The 12,829-nt window shown below is 40.2% G+C and overlaps 1 non-coding gene across 1 annotated transcript; it reads left to right on the top strand.

The window, feature by feature from the left end:
• Positions 1 to 2,036: 2,036 nt before the first annotated feature.
• Positions 2,037 to 2,143, top strand: LOC148545762 (small nucleolar RNA R71). Its single transcript, XR_015901691.1, has one exon. It is a non-coding gene; the product is annotated as a small nucleolar RNA R71 (small nucleolar RNA).
• The last annotated feature ends 10,686 nt before the right edge of the window (positions 2,144 to 12,829 follow it).

The raw sequence follows: 12,829 nt of genomic DNA on the forward strand, positions 1-12,829 counted from the left end.
ATTATCCTCAAGGTAAGCATACTTGAGGTGTGGAGGAAGGGGCTTCAATTCCAATTTCTTCTTATGGCTAGGCTCTGGATTATCTTGAGCTAATGATAATGGCAAAGTGTCCTCATTATATTCAGAGGGTGTCCCCACACTTGGACCTTGCTCCATGTGCTTCTCTTTTGCTTCTTTTTGGTGAACTTCAGCTGCAGTTTCATTAATGATGTCGCACTGGAAGATAGAATGATCTTCCAGAAGGGGCTTCATAGCTTCATTTAAGCTGAAACTTACTGCTCTGCCATCTATCTCAAATGAGTAAGTTCCTGAGAATGCATCCAGCTTGAACTTTGAAGTCTTCAGGAATGGTCTTCCAAGCAGGATTGGTGATGGTCTTCCCGAGTCATTAGTAGGTATTTCCAAGATATAGAAGTCAATGGAAAATGTGAGCCCCTTAATGCTCACTAGTACATCTTCAGCAATTCCAACTATTGTAATAATGCTTTTATCTGCTAACACAAAACGAGCTGCCGACCTTTTTAAGGGAGGGAGCCTCAAAGTGTCATATATAGACAATGACATTATACTAACACACGCTCCTAAATCACACATGCAGTCAGAAAATATTACACCTCCAATGGTACAGTTAACCATGCATGGACCTGGATCACTACATTTTTCAGGTATACCTCCCATTAAAGCAGATATAGAACTACCTAAAGGAATAGTTTCTAATTCATTAATTTTTTCTTTATGTATGCATAAATCTTTTAGAAACTTTGCATATTTAGGTACCTGCTGAATAACATCAAAAAGGGGAACAGTTACCTCAACCTTTTTGAAATTTTCTACCATTTTGGGATCAAGTTTCATCTGCTTCCTGGGCTTCCTTGCAAGGTGTAGAAAAATGGGATAGGAATGATGCCACTTGCAGCCTCTGCATCCTTTGGTGCTCCATTCCTTGGCTGAACCGCTTCTTCTTCAACTATGTCTTGTTCATCTATGTCTTGTACATCCTCTTCCTCTTCAGCATCTTCCATTTCAACTAGGTCTTCAACTGGGGTGTGTTTTTGTGGGCTTGGCTCCTCCTGGGTCCTCTTTTGCAATGTAGTTCCAGACCTCAAAGTGATGTCATTGATGCCACCCTTGGGATTGGGTAAGGGTTGAGAAGGAATTCCACTGGAGCTTGAAGGCTGGTTGGTGGAAGCAGGTAATGAATCTATCCAGGAGACGAGGGCTTGTAAAGTGGCATTCAAACCATTTAGAGTGGAGTTCGGTGTAGTCTGCATGTCTTGTTGTCCTTGTGCAAGAGAACGAAGCATCTCATCATTTGATGAGGAAGGCGGATAAGTGATCTGAGGGGCCTGTTGTTGGTTGTGCTGGGGTCCTTGGGACTGCCTTAAGTGAGGTGCTCTGTAAGGCTAGTTCTAATTCTGCTGTCTGTTGTTGTTATTTCACCTCTGATTTCCATTGTTGTCTCTGCCTCCTCTGTTATAGTTGTCCTTCCAACCATGGTTGTAGTTATCTCTCCAACCCTGGTTAGAGTTGTCTTACAACCCTTGGTTATAGTTCCCACCTTGGTTGTAGTTCCCGCCTTGTTGATTGTATCCTTGATTTGGGCGGTCATAAAAGTTATGAGTAGCTGCCACGGTGTTGTCCTCTTGTTGGAGTTGCGGGAATTCATCAGTATAATAACTATAATCAGCACATATTTCGCATACTCTTTGGGGGACCAGCTGTTGGCTTTGTTGTAGTGGGGGAGACTATTGTTGTTGTTGTTGATTCAACTGCATCTGCTTCAGTAGGTTGGTCATTTCACATATAGCTTGTGTAACGGCAGTAGTCTCACTGCTAGAGGAAACCTCTGCAACAGTCTTTGACTGGCTGTTCCTGTGCCTGTGATTTCTGGTTGACTCAGCAAAGTCGCTGATCAGTTGCCATGCTTCATCTGCGGTCTTGTACTTTTTCAGAGAACCATTACTAGCACCATCTAGTGTAGTCTTATCCCGAGGCTTCATGCCTTGAGTGAAGTAGCTGATCAACACTAACTTTCAATCATATGACGAGGGCATGCGTCCAAAAGATTCTTGAAACGCTCCCAGTACTCATAAAGAGTTTCTGATTCACCTTGAACGATGCAGGAGATGTCTTTTCTCAATCTATCTGTAACTTCAGCTAGAAAGTATTTTTCCAGGAATTCTTTCCTGAGCGTATCCCAGTTGGTGACAGTTACTTCAGGTTGGGAGTAGTACCACTCCCTCGCCTTTCCCTCAAGAGAAAATGGGAAGGTGGTTAACAGAATAGAAGTTTCATTTGCTCCATGACGCTTAACAGTAGAACAGGCTATCTGAAAATCCCTGAGGTGATTGATAGGCTACTGAGCAGATAAGCCATGAAACTTGGGCATCAAGTTGATTAGCGCAGTCTTCAGCTCAAAATCTGTAGCCAGAGTTGGATGATGCACTTGATACGGCTGCAGTGTAAAATCTGGAACTCCAGCTTCCTGGAGAGTAATCCTCCTGGGTGCTGCCATGTTATCTTCACGTGAATCAACTGAATCAGTAGTAAAGGAGCTTGTTTCTTCCTCAGATGGCAGTTCAGATTTGCCCTTAGATGAGACTGGTGAATCGATAACAATCACTTCACCACCCTCAGAGGCTAACCGACGCCGAGCTCACCTAATACGTGAAAGAGTTCTTTCAATTTCAAGATCAAATGCGGCTAAGCTCGGATCAGGCAACGAACACGTCATTCAATGAAAGAAACATATAGCTCATGGTAATAAAATAAAATAAAATATGCAAATAAAAAAATAAAAATATGTACACTAATTAATAATTTAGCACACAATTGCAACTTCCCGACAACGGCACCAAAAATTGATGCGTGGCAGAAGTTAGAACAATTAAGAGATTATAATATAATAGAACAGCGTTGCGAGTATAGCTCTTAACCGGCAAAAATCCGCCTCATCAATTTAGAAAGGTTGTCACAAAAATTTAGAATAAAAATACTGGGAGTATGAGTCCCAGGTCGTCTCCCAACGAGTTGCTAGAAAGGGTGATAAGTTATTAATCAGGAGTTTTCCGAGAATTTTGATAGTTGAATGACAGAAAATAAATAATTGTAATTTAAAAGAGAAATATATATATATTCTAATTAAAAAGCCTTGACTGGGAGAATGATTAATCGGAAGTTCTATCCTTGTTGGAATTTTCTCGAGTGTAGTATAAAGAGGTTGTTATTTTCACTTAGTTAACCATTACTAAACAAAGGAAAGTCAAGTGATTGAGCTAACTCTTATTCGCAAATCCTAGTCCTCTTCCTTGGGAAGGTCTAGCGTTAGTAAATACAGAATTAGCCAATAACTTCCAATTTAACTAATCACTTGAGTATTCCAACTCAAGTGTCTCTTCTTAATCAACCCCATGTCAAGTAGGAAATCTACTCCATTGACATGAAAATTACTTGCATAGAATTAAATAGGGAATAAAAGAAAGGCATGATAGACAATAACTGCAATTTAATTAAATATAAAAGTAATCCTTTTCATTAACAATCCATGAAAATAATCCAATTGTAACTTTAAACAAGAATTAAGAATATGGAATAAATAAAAGAGTAAGGAAACAAACTAGAATAGTATCTTCAACGGAGGTGATGACTCTTCAATATCCCAAAAGCGAAAAGCAATAAACTATGAAACTATGAATGTAAAGAAAACCTAGAGGAAAAGTAATTTTCTCCCTAGATTCAGATCTAAAAACCTAAAACTACGCTAATGAGAATCTGTGTTGAGTCTCTGCATGTTCCCTGGCTCTAATCTGTGTTTCTGGGCCAAAAACTGGGTCAAAACTCGACCCGAAATTGCCCCCAGTATTTTCTGTTACTTTTGCAGATCGCGCATGTCACGTGTACGCGTCAGTCACACGTGCGCGTCGCTGGTTGTTTTGGCGTGTCACGTGTACACGTCAGTCACGCGCACGCGTCCTTGTGCAGATTCCAATCCATGCGTACGCGTCAGACCTGCACACGCGTCGCTGCAAATTTCTCCTTTCCGCACGCTCGCGTGAGCCATGCGTGCGCGTCGGTGCTCGCTGGTTGTTTCCTTGGTTTCTTGTGTTCCTTCCATTTTTGCAAGCTTCCTCTCCATTCTCTAAGCCATTCCTGCCCTATAAAGCCTGAAACACTTAACACACGGATCACGACATCGAATGGTATAAAGGAGAATTAAAATATACAAATTAAAGATCTCTAGGAAGCAAGTTTTCAACCATAGAACAAAACTAGGAAGGGATTGTAAAATCATGCAAATCATATGAATAAGTGGGTAAAGACTTGATGAAACCACTCAATTAAACACAAGATAAACCATAAAATAGTAGTTTATCAACCTCCCCACACTTAAACATTAGCATGTGATGCGCATAAACTAGTTATGCCACGATTTAGGAAATTGCACGATCGGCAAAATTCCTTCCGGCAAGTGCACCGGTTATCGTCAAGTAAAAACTCACAATAGAGTGAGGTCGAATCCCACAAGGATTGGTTGAATGAGCAATTCGGATTAGAAGTGTGTCTAGTTGAGCGGAATCAAGAATTAGATGAGAATTGCGGAATGTAAAATTGGCGGGAAACGTAAATGGCAAGAAATTGAAATGGCGGAATCTTAAATTGCATGAATTAAAGAGCAGAAGCTAAATTGCTGAAATTAAAAGGGAATGGGGGTGATTGCATGAATTGAGTTGCAGAATGTAAAGAGAAGGTGGAAATCGGAGATGGGGAATTCATTGGGTTATAGGAGATATTGAGATCTCCGAATCAAAACATGTTTATCTCTTCCTCAACCAATGCGTTCATTGAATTTTGCTTGGCAATCTTATATGATTGGATCCCAATCCCTTGGCTCACCAATTCTCTCTAAAAACAAACAAATTCCCAATCCCTTGGTTTAAATGTTCATAAGAAGAGATGATGCTCGATCACTGATTATACCACACAGTTTCATGAACCACAATTTGGTAGGATTACATGTCACAATATCCATCCAAACCCCAATCCAATTCACTGTGAGAAAGCTTCTCTAGCATGAATCCTCCATTCCTTTCCCAAGGTTCCGAAGGATTCCAATTATGGGTAGTTTCTTTCCCAAGACAACTACCCAATGGAATTAGATCGAGAAGCTTTCTAACAAAATTCAAGAGAAAAGATTGAAGAAGAAGATAAACTATTATTGATTCATTGAATTACAATAGAGCTCCCTAACCCAATGAAAGGGGGTTTAGTGAGTCATAGCTCTGAATTCAATTACAAAAGTATGAAAACTTCCCCAAAATGAAAAGTCCGTCCTAACTTAAATTCTATCCTATTTATACACTTTCTACATTGAGCTTCTGTTGTGTTTCTTGGGCTTTGAGGCCTCTCCCTGCTTTCCTTTTGCTTTGGGTTTATGATCCATAATCTTGATGAGGCTGCTGATCCAAATTCTGTAACATTCATTGAGCCAACTTAGTGATAATCAAGTAATGACACATGACTCAACAAATTGAAATTCCAGACTCATCAATCCTTCAGGCCCAATCCATAAACCATGATATTCAATTGGGTTTCATACCAGAGTAAGTTTAAGTTAATGTTTGTGCTCAAATGCTAACTTAAACTGCAATATTTTTGGCCCAGAAACCTTTTCTAATAGTGGCGTTTAAGTTGCAGTTTAAGCTTAAATTGCAGCTTAAACGCCAGACACTTCCAGTGATGCCTTTTGTGGAAGCACGTTTAAGCTTCAGTTTAAGGCTAAACCGAAGCTTAAACGTGGAAATGGAAGAAGGCAGCCCTGGAGGGTCACTTAGTCGAACACGTTTAAGCTTCAGTTTAAGGTTAAACTGAAGCTTAAACGTGGAGATAGGAAAGGCAGCCCTGGAGGTCGAAGACGTTTAAGCTCCAGTTTAAGGTTAAACTGGAGCTTAAACATGGAAATAGAGAAAGCCATCCTGGAGGTCGAACACGTTTAAGCTCCAGTTTAAGGTTAAACTGGAGCTTAAACGTGGAAATAGAGAAAGCCATCCTGGAGGTCGAACACGTTTAAGCTCCAGTTTAAGGTTAAACTGGAGCTTAAACGTGGAAGCGGAGAAAGGTAGCCCTGGAGGTGTCGAACACGTTTAAGCTCCAGTTTAAGGTTAAACTGGAGCTTAAACGTGGAAATGGAGAAAGCAACCCTGGAGGAGAAAACTTGGTCGAACACGTTTAAGCTCCAGTTTAAGGTTAAACTGGAGCTTAAACGTGGAAATGGCTCCCTGGTACATTTCCCATTTCTGGCGTTTAACTTCCAGTTTAAGGTTAAACTGGAGGTTAAACGCCACCTTCACCCTTTCCTCAGCTTTCATGATTTTGGCGTTTAAGTTCCAGTTTAAGCTTAAACTGGAACTTAAACTCCACATGTGATATTCAAGCTTCCTTTATTGATTTTTGTTGCTTCCTTGCCTAGCCTCTTCTTCCCTGAAATCATCCAAACAACTGCATCAAAGTCTTGCAAATTTTCATGAGAATCTTCCATTCATAGCATTCAAGTAATATAACTAAAAACTCATGAAATTTGCATAAAAATCATACTGTTTGGATGGTTCATTGCTTTGTTATTCATTTAACCATTCTTGGTTACTTTAAGCTCAAGAAAGTGCATAAAACAACTAAAACTAACAGAAAAATGCTAGTGAAACTCGCCTAAGATGCCTTGGCATCACAACACCAAACTTAATACTTGCTTGTCCCTAAGCAAGTCCTGAGTTATTTGAGAAGAAAGTATGAAACAGAAAGCAATTCCATTGGCTATATTAGTAAGCACTTTAAGTTCATCAGAAGGGTTTTATGCAGAAAGTTGCAGCATCACTTTTTCATTCTTATCAGGTAAGATTATCACTTTTTCATTGCATCCATCAAACACTGCTATGGCCTCTTGTTACACTTATGTCCTTGGCACTTTTCTCTTCTTTGTTTTTCTTTTCTTTTTCTTTGAGCTCCTTTGCTCCTTGTTTGCTTAGTGTCATGTGTTGCACACGCCTTTGGCATTTTCTTTTTCTTATCAGTGCACTACACATATCCACTGCAGGCATTTTAGTTCACATTTCTTCTTGAGACATTGGTGCCCAGCACCTCTTTGTGTGACTAAATGTTTTGTATTTAGGTTGCTCTTGATAATGGACTTTTGGTTGATAATCCCGGGTTAGTTAACCCAAGTTACCAAGTGTTGAAACACTCCTTAGAACCTATTCATCCAAGCATATCCTTAATACATAAACACCACAGGCATTTGTCTCAGAAGTTCAAACCATTGGTGCCTAGCTTATTTTCTCAATTTTTTTTTTGGTTGCCTTTTTTTAGTGACTTTTTCTTCTTCTTTTTCTTTCTTTTTCATGGCCAAAGACATTTATTTATCAAGATCCATAGACAGTTTTCAATTTCTACACAAAAAATGATAATTCCACACTTTAATTCCAGTGATCTGACTAAACAATCAAGCATGCATACCACCACTTAATTCTACTTGATTTGTCACTAATTGAGCCAAGTTACTTTTGTTCAAACTTTTCTTTTATTTTTGGAAACAGAACAAGCATGGCAAGCATTTGTTTAAGAAGGTGAAGTTATATCCAAACATCTAGGCATTCACTTTATTCAAAGCAATAAACAGACACTCATACTAAAAACTTCACATTCCAGAAAGATTCAACAATTACAGTTTAAATCAGAACAAGCATGCTTTTGTTTGCCCTTTTTAAAGAATTGTCAAGGAACAATACCACCTTGTGAAATTCCTTGTTTTCTCTTTGTTGCCAGGAAACAATTTGATTTCTCCTTCTTCTCCTAGTTGTTGTTTCATGCTCTTTCTAAGATCCTTGTTTCCTTTCCTGCAAAGAGTGATGAAGTTGCTTGCTTCTCAAGCACTTGAGTGGTTAGCTCAACTATATATGGGTAAGTGTCTGAGTCTTAAGTTGGTGTGTGAACACCAAACTTAGTCTTCTACTTACTCCTCTGCTCTTTGAGTCCTTGAATTCTCCTTGGAATGAAGTTGCTACTAAGGATTTTAAGCATTTCTATGATTGCTTAGAATGGTTGTTCCTTTCATATAATTCAAAGGTTGTTGTGTTCAGTTAATCTGTGTGGTGGAACACCAAACTTGGAGTCACACATTCCCCTTTGAATTATTGATCCACGAATTCATTGTTTGGTGTGAAACACCAAACTTAATTCCTTGCAATGCACAGAAACTACTTCACCTTTTTATTGAAACAAATAAAAGAAACAGCAAGGTAGTATTACCTCAGGTTGGGTTGCCTCCCAACAAGCGCTTCTTTAACGTCATTAGCTTGACGGTCAGCTGCCTCAGTTGAGGTGATATTTAACTTTGTCCTTCTCCTCCACATCTCCCAAGTAATGTTTGAGTCTTTGACCATTCACCGTGAAGGTTCGTTGTGACTTTTCTTCCATGATTTCTATTTGTCCATATTGGGAGACTTTGGTGACAAGGAATGGTCCAGACCACCTTGATTTTAGCTTCCCTGGAAATAGCTTCAGCCTAGAATTGTAGAGCAATACTTTTTGTCCCTCCTCAAATTTCCTTGGGGCTATGTTGCTGTCATGCTTCTTCTTTGCTCTTTCTTTGTAAATTTTGGCATTCTCATAAGCTTCAGCTCTGAATTCTTCCAACTCTTGAATTTGCAACATCCTTCTTTCTCCAGCAGCTTTGCTGTCCAAGTTCAAGAGTTTCAAGGCCCAGAATGCCTTGTGCTCCAACTCCAGTGGCAAATGGCAAGCTTTTCCATATACTAGTTGGTAAGGAGACATTCCAATTGGTGTCTTGAAAGCTGTCCTATATGCCCAAAGAGCATCATCTAGCTTAATCGACCAGTCCTTCCTTGAAGTTCCCACAGTCTTTTCCAGGATTCTTTTGAGTTCCCTATTAGATATTTCGGCTTGCCCACTTGTCTGTGGATGGTATGGTGTGGCTACCTTGTGTTTGACTCCATATTTTAGAAGCAATGCCTCTAATGGTTTGTTGCAGAAGTGGCTTCCTCCATCACTGATGATTGTTCTTGGAACCCCAAAACGGCAAAAAATGTGTTTTCTGAGGAAGTTCATGACTACCTTATTATCATTGGTTGGAGTTGCTATTGATTCAACCCATTTGGAGACATAGTCTACTGCCACAAGGATGTAATTATTTGAGTATGAGGTGGGGAAGGGTCCCATGAAATCTATCCCCCATACATCAAACAATTCAAGTTCCAGAATGAATTGTTGTGGCATTTCATTTCTTCTTGGCAGGTTCCCCACTTTCTGGCATTCATGGCAGTGCTTCACTAGTTCCTTTGCATCTTTGAAGATAGTGGGCCAATAAAAACCACACTGCAACACCTTAGCTGCTGTTCTTTCTCCTGCAAAATGTCCTCCATAAGTGGAGCCATGGCAGTCCCATAAGACTTCCCTTCCTTCTTCCTCTGATATGCATCTTCTGAGTATGCCATCCGAACATTTTTTGAACAAGTATGGTTCGTCCCAGATGAAGTATTTGGCATCATTTACCAATTTCTTCCTTTGATGCTTGTTAAATTCCAACGGCAAACTCCCAGTCGCCTTGAAGTTCGCTATGTCTGCAAACCAGGGTGCTTTGTGAATTACCATGAGTTGTTCATCAGGAAAGCACTCATTTATATGTGTGCTTTGTGCGCTTCCTTCTTCACATGGTATCCTTGATAAATGGTCTACCACCTTGTTCTCTACACCCTTCTTGTCTTTGATTTCAATGTCAAATTCCTGCAACAAAAGAACCCATCTAATAAGTCTTGGTTTGGATTCTTGTTTAGCAAGTAAGTATTTTAAAGCTGAATGATCAGTGAAGACAATGACTTTAGATCCAATGAGATAGGATCTAAATTTGTCAAATGCAAAGACTATTGCCAAGAGTTCTTTTTCAGTGGTTGTGTAATTCCTTTGGTTATCATTCAAGACCTTACTGGCATAATAAATCACATGTACCAAATTGTCTTTCCTTTGTCCTAACACTGCCCCAACAGCAAGGTTTGATGCATCACACATCAGTTCAAAAGGTAAGTTCCAATCAGGTGGGGCAATGATAGGTGCAGAGGAAAGTTTTTGCTTCAAAAGTTCATAGGCTAGCATGCAATTTTTATCAAATACAAAGGGTGTATCAGAGACAAGCAAGTTACTCAAAGGTTTGGCTATTTTAGAAAAGTCTCTAATAAACCTTCTGTAAAAGCCAGCGTGTCCCAAAAAACTCCTAATTGCCTTGACATTACTTGGTGGAGGTAATTTTTCAATGAGTTCCACCTTAGCTCTGTCCACCTCAATGCCTCTATTCGAGATTTTGTGGCCAAGGACTATTCCTTCTGTGACCATGAAATGACACTTTTCCCAGTTTAATACTAGGTTGGTCTCTTGGCATCTCTTAAGCACCAAGGCAAGGTGGTGTAGGCAGCTAGGAAAAGAATCTCCAAACACAGAAAAATCATCCATGAAAACCTCAATAAATTTTTCAATCATGTCTGAAAAGATGGACAGCATGCATCTTTGGAAAGTGGCAGGTGCATTGCACAATCCAAAGGGCATGCGTCTATAAGCAAAAACTCCATATGGACAAACAAATGATGTTTTCTCTTGATCTCTAGGATCAACTACTATCTGATTATAGCCTGAGTATCCATTCAGAAAGCAATAGTAAGCATGTCCTGCAAGCCTTTCAAGCATCTGATCCATGAATGGGAGTGGGAAATGATCTTTTCTGGTGGCTTCATTGAGCTTCCTGTAGTCTATGCACATCCTCCACCCAGTGACAGTTCTTGTGGGTATGAGTTCGTTCCTCTCATTTGGCACCACAGTTATGCCACCTTTCTTGGGCACTACATGGATGGGACTAACCCATGGGCTATCAGAAATGGGGTAGATTACCCCTGCTTGCCATAACTTCATGACCTCCTTTTGTACCACTTCTTTCATGACGGGATTCAATCTTCTCTGAGCTTGAATGTAGGGTCTAGCATCCTCTTCTAACAAGATTTTATGCATGCATATGGATGAACTTATCCCCTTCAAATCAGCTAGGGTCCATCCAATGGCGTCTTGATGAGTTTGTAGCACATTGATCAATTTTTCTTCCTGTTCTTGGCTCAGGGCAGAGCTAATGATAACAGGATAGCTCTCATTACTACCCAAGTATGCATACTTGAGATTAGGGGGCAATGCTTTGAGCTCAGGTTTTGGTGCTTCCTTCTCTTCTTTCACTCTCTCTGGCATGCTTGGTATGGTTGTTTCAGCAGCCTTGATGTCACTATCCTCAATATCCTTGGTGAACTCCTCCTCTGCCACTTCCTTTGTTGTTTCCTCAAAGGTTTCTTGTACTGCAATGTCCACTACATCCACCCTCATGCATTCCTTTAGTGATTCTGATGGATAGCTCATTGCCTTGAATACGTTAAACACCAATTTCTCATCATGCAGTCTAAGAGTGAGCTCACCCTTTTGGACATCTATGATGGCTCCGGCAGTAGCCAGGAAGGGTCTTCCCAGAATTATTGAAGCTTCGGCTTCTTCCTCCATATCTAACACCACAAAATCGGCAGGGAATATGAAATCTCCCACTTTTACCAACAAATCCTCAACTATCCCATGAGGGAATTTAAAAGTTCGATCTGCCAATTAGAGGGCCATTCTTGTTGGTTTGACTTCCTCAATCTCCATTCTTCTCATCATTGTTAGAGACATCAAATTGATACTGGCCCCTAAGTCACACAAGGCCTTCTCCACCATGACTTCTCCTATGATGCAGGGGATTTGAAAACTGCCTGGATCCTTCAGTTTCTGAGGCAATTTGTGTTGAATGATGGCACTGCATTCTTCAGTCAACAACACAGTTTCCTCATTTCTCCAGCTTCTCTTTTTGGTCATTAATTCCTTTAAGAATTTTGCATAGAGTGGCATTTGCTCTATTGCCTCAGCAAACGGGATGTTGATTTGAAGCTTCTTGAAAATCTCCAAAAATCTGGAGAATTGGCCATCCTTTTCACTTTTCATCAAACGTTGAGGATATGGTGCTTTGGGTGTATACGGCTTCAGGACCTCTTTTTCTTTTTCTTTTGTTGCAGACGGTGTAAAAGATTGTCCCTGTTCCTTGTTTCTCACATTTTTCTTTGCTTCATCCTCTGTGGTTTCCCTTGAGATCTCCTTCAGCTCCTTTCCACTTCTGAGGGTTATGGCCTTACATTCTTCCCTTGCAATAGCCTTGGCAGCATGAGAAACGCTTGGCCCAGGGGTTTGCTTATACAAATACCCAATTTGATTTTCTAGCTTCTCGATGGCAGCTCCTTGGTTTTGCAAGTTGGAAATTACTTCTTCCTTAAAGGCTTTCAATTCGGTTATGTCTTGACCCATGGTTGCAAGCATTCCTTCTATCCTGTTTAATTGATCTTGAAATTGTTGGTTCGGATTAGGTTGGGTAGGTCGATTATTTTGGCCTTGATATGATGGTTGGGAGTAAGTGTTTTGTGTGGCTTGATATGATCTTTGGTTGGAGTTTTGGTATGTGGACTTGTTATGTTGGTTTTGCTGGTTTCCCCACCCAAAGTTTGGGTGGTTTTTCCAGCCTGGGTTGTAAGTGTTGGAATGTGGATCATATGGTTGCCTTTGTAGATTTCCTACATAATTGGCCTCTTCCCAATCACCTCCTTCAGTGCTTGCTTCCTCTTGATCTTGTGTGTGTATTGCAGCCACTTGCTTTGTTTCTAATTTCCTGGTGAGCTCTGCTAGTTGCTTGGCAAACACCTTGTTTTGGGCTAGA

The sequence above is a fragment of the Arachis ipaensis genome, chromosome B9, assembly GCF_059453495.1.
Source record: "Arachis ipaensis isolate K30076 ecotype BB chromosome B9, ASM5945349v1, whole genome shotgun sequence".
Classification (NCBI taxonomy): Eukaryota; Viridiplantae; Streptophyta; class Magnoliopsida; order Fabales; family Fabaceae; genus Arachis; species Arachis ipaensis.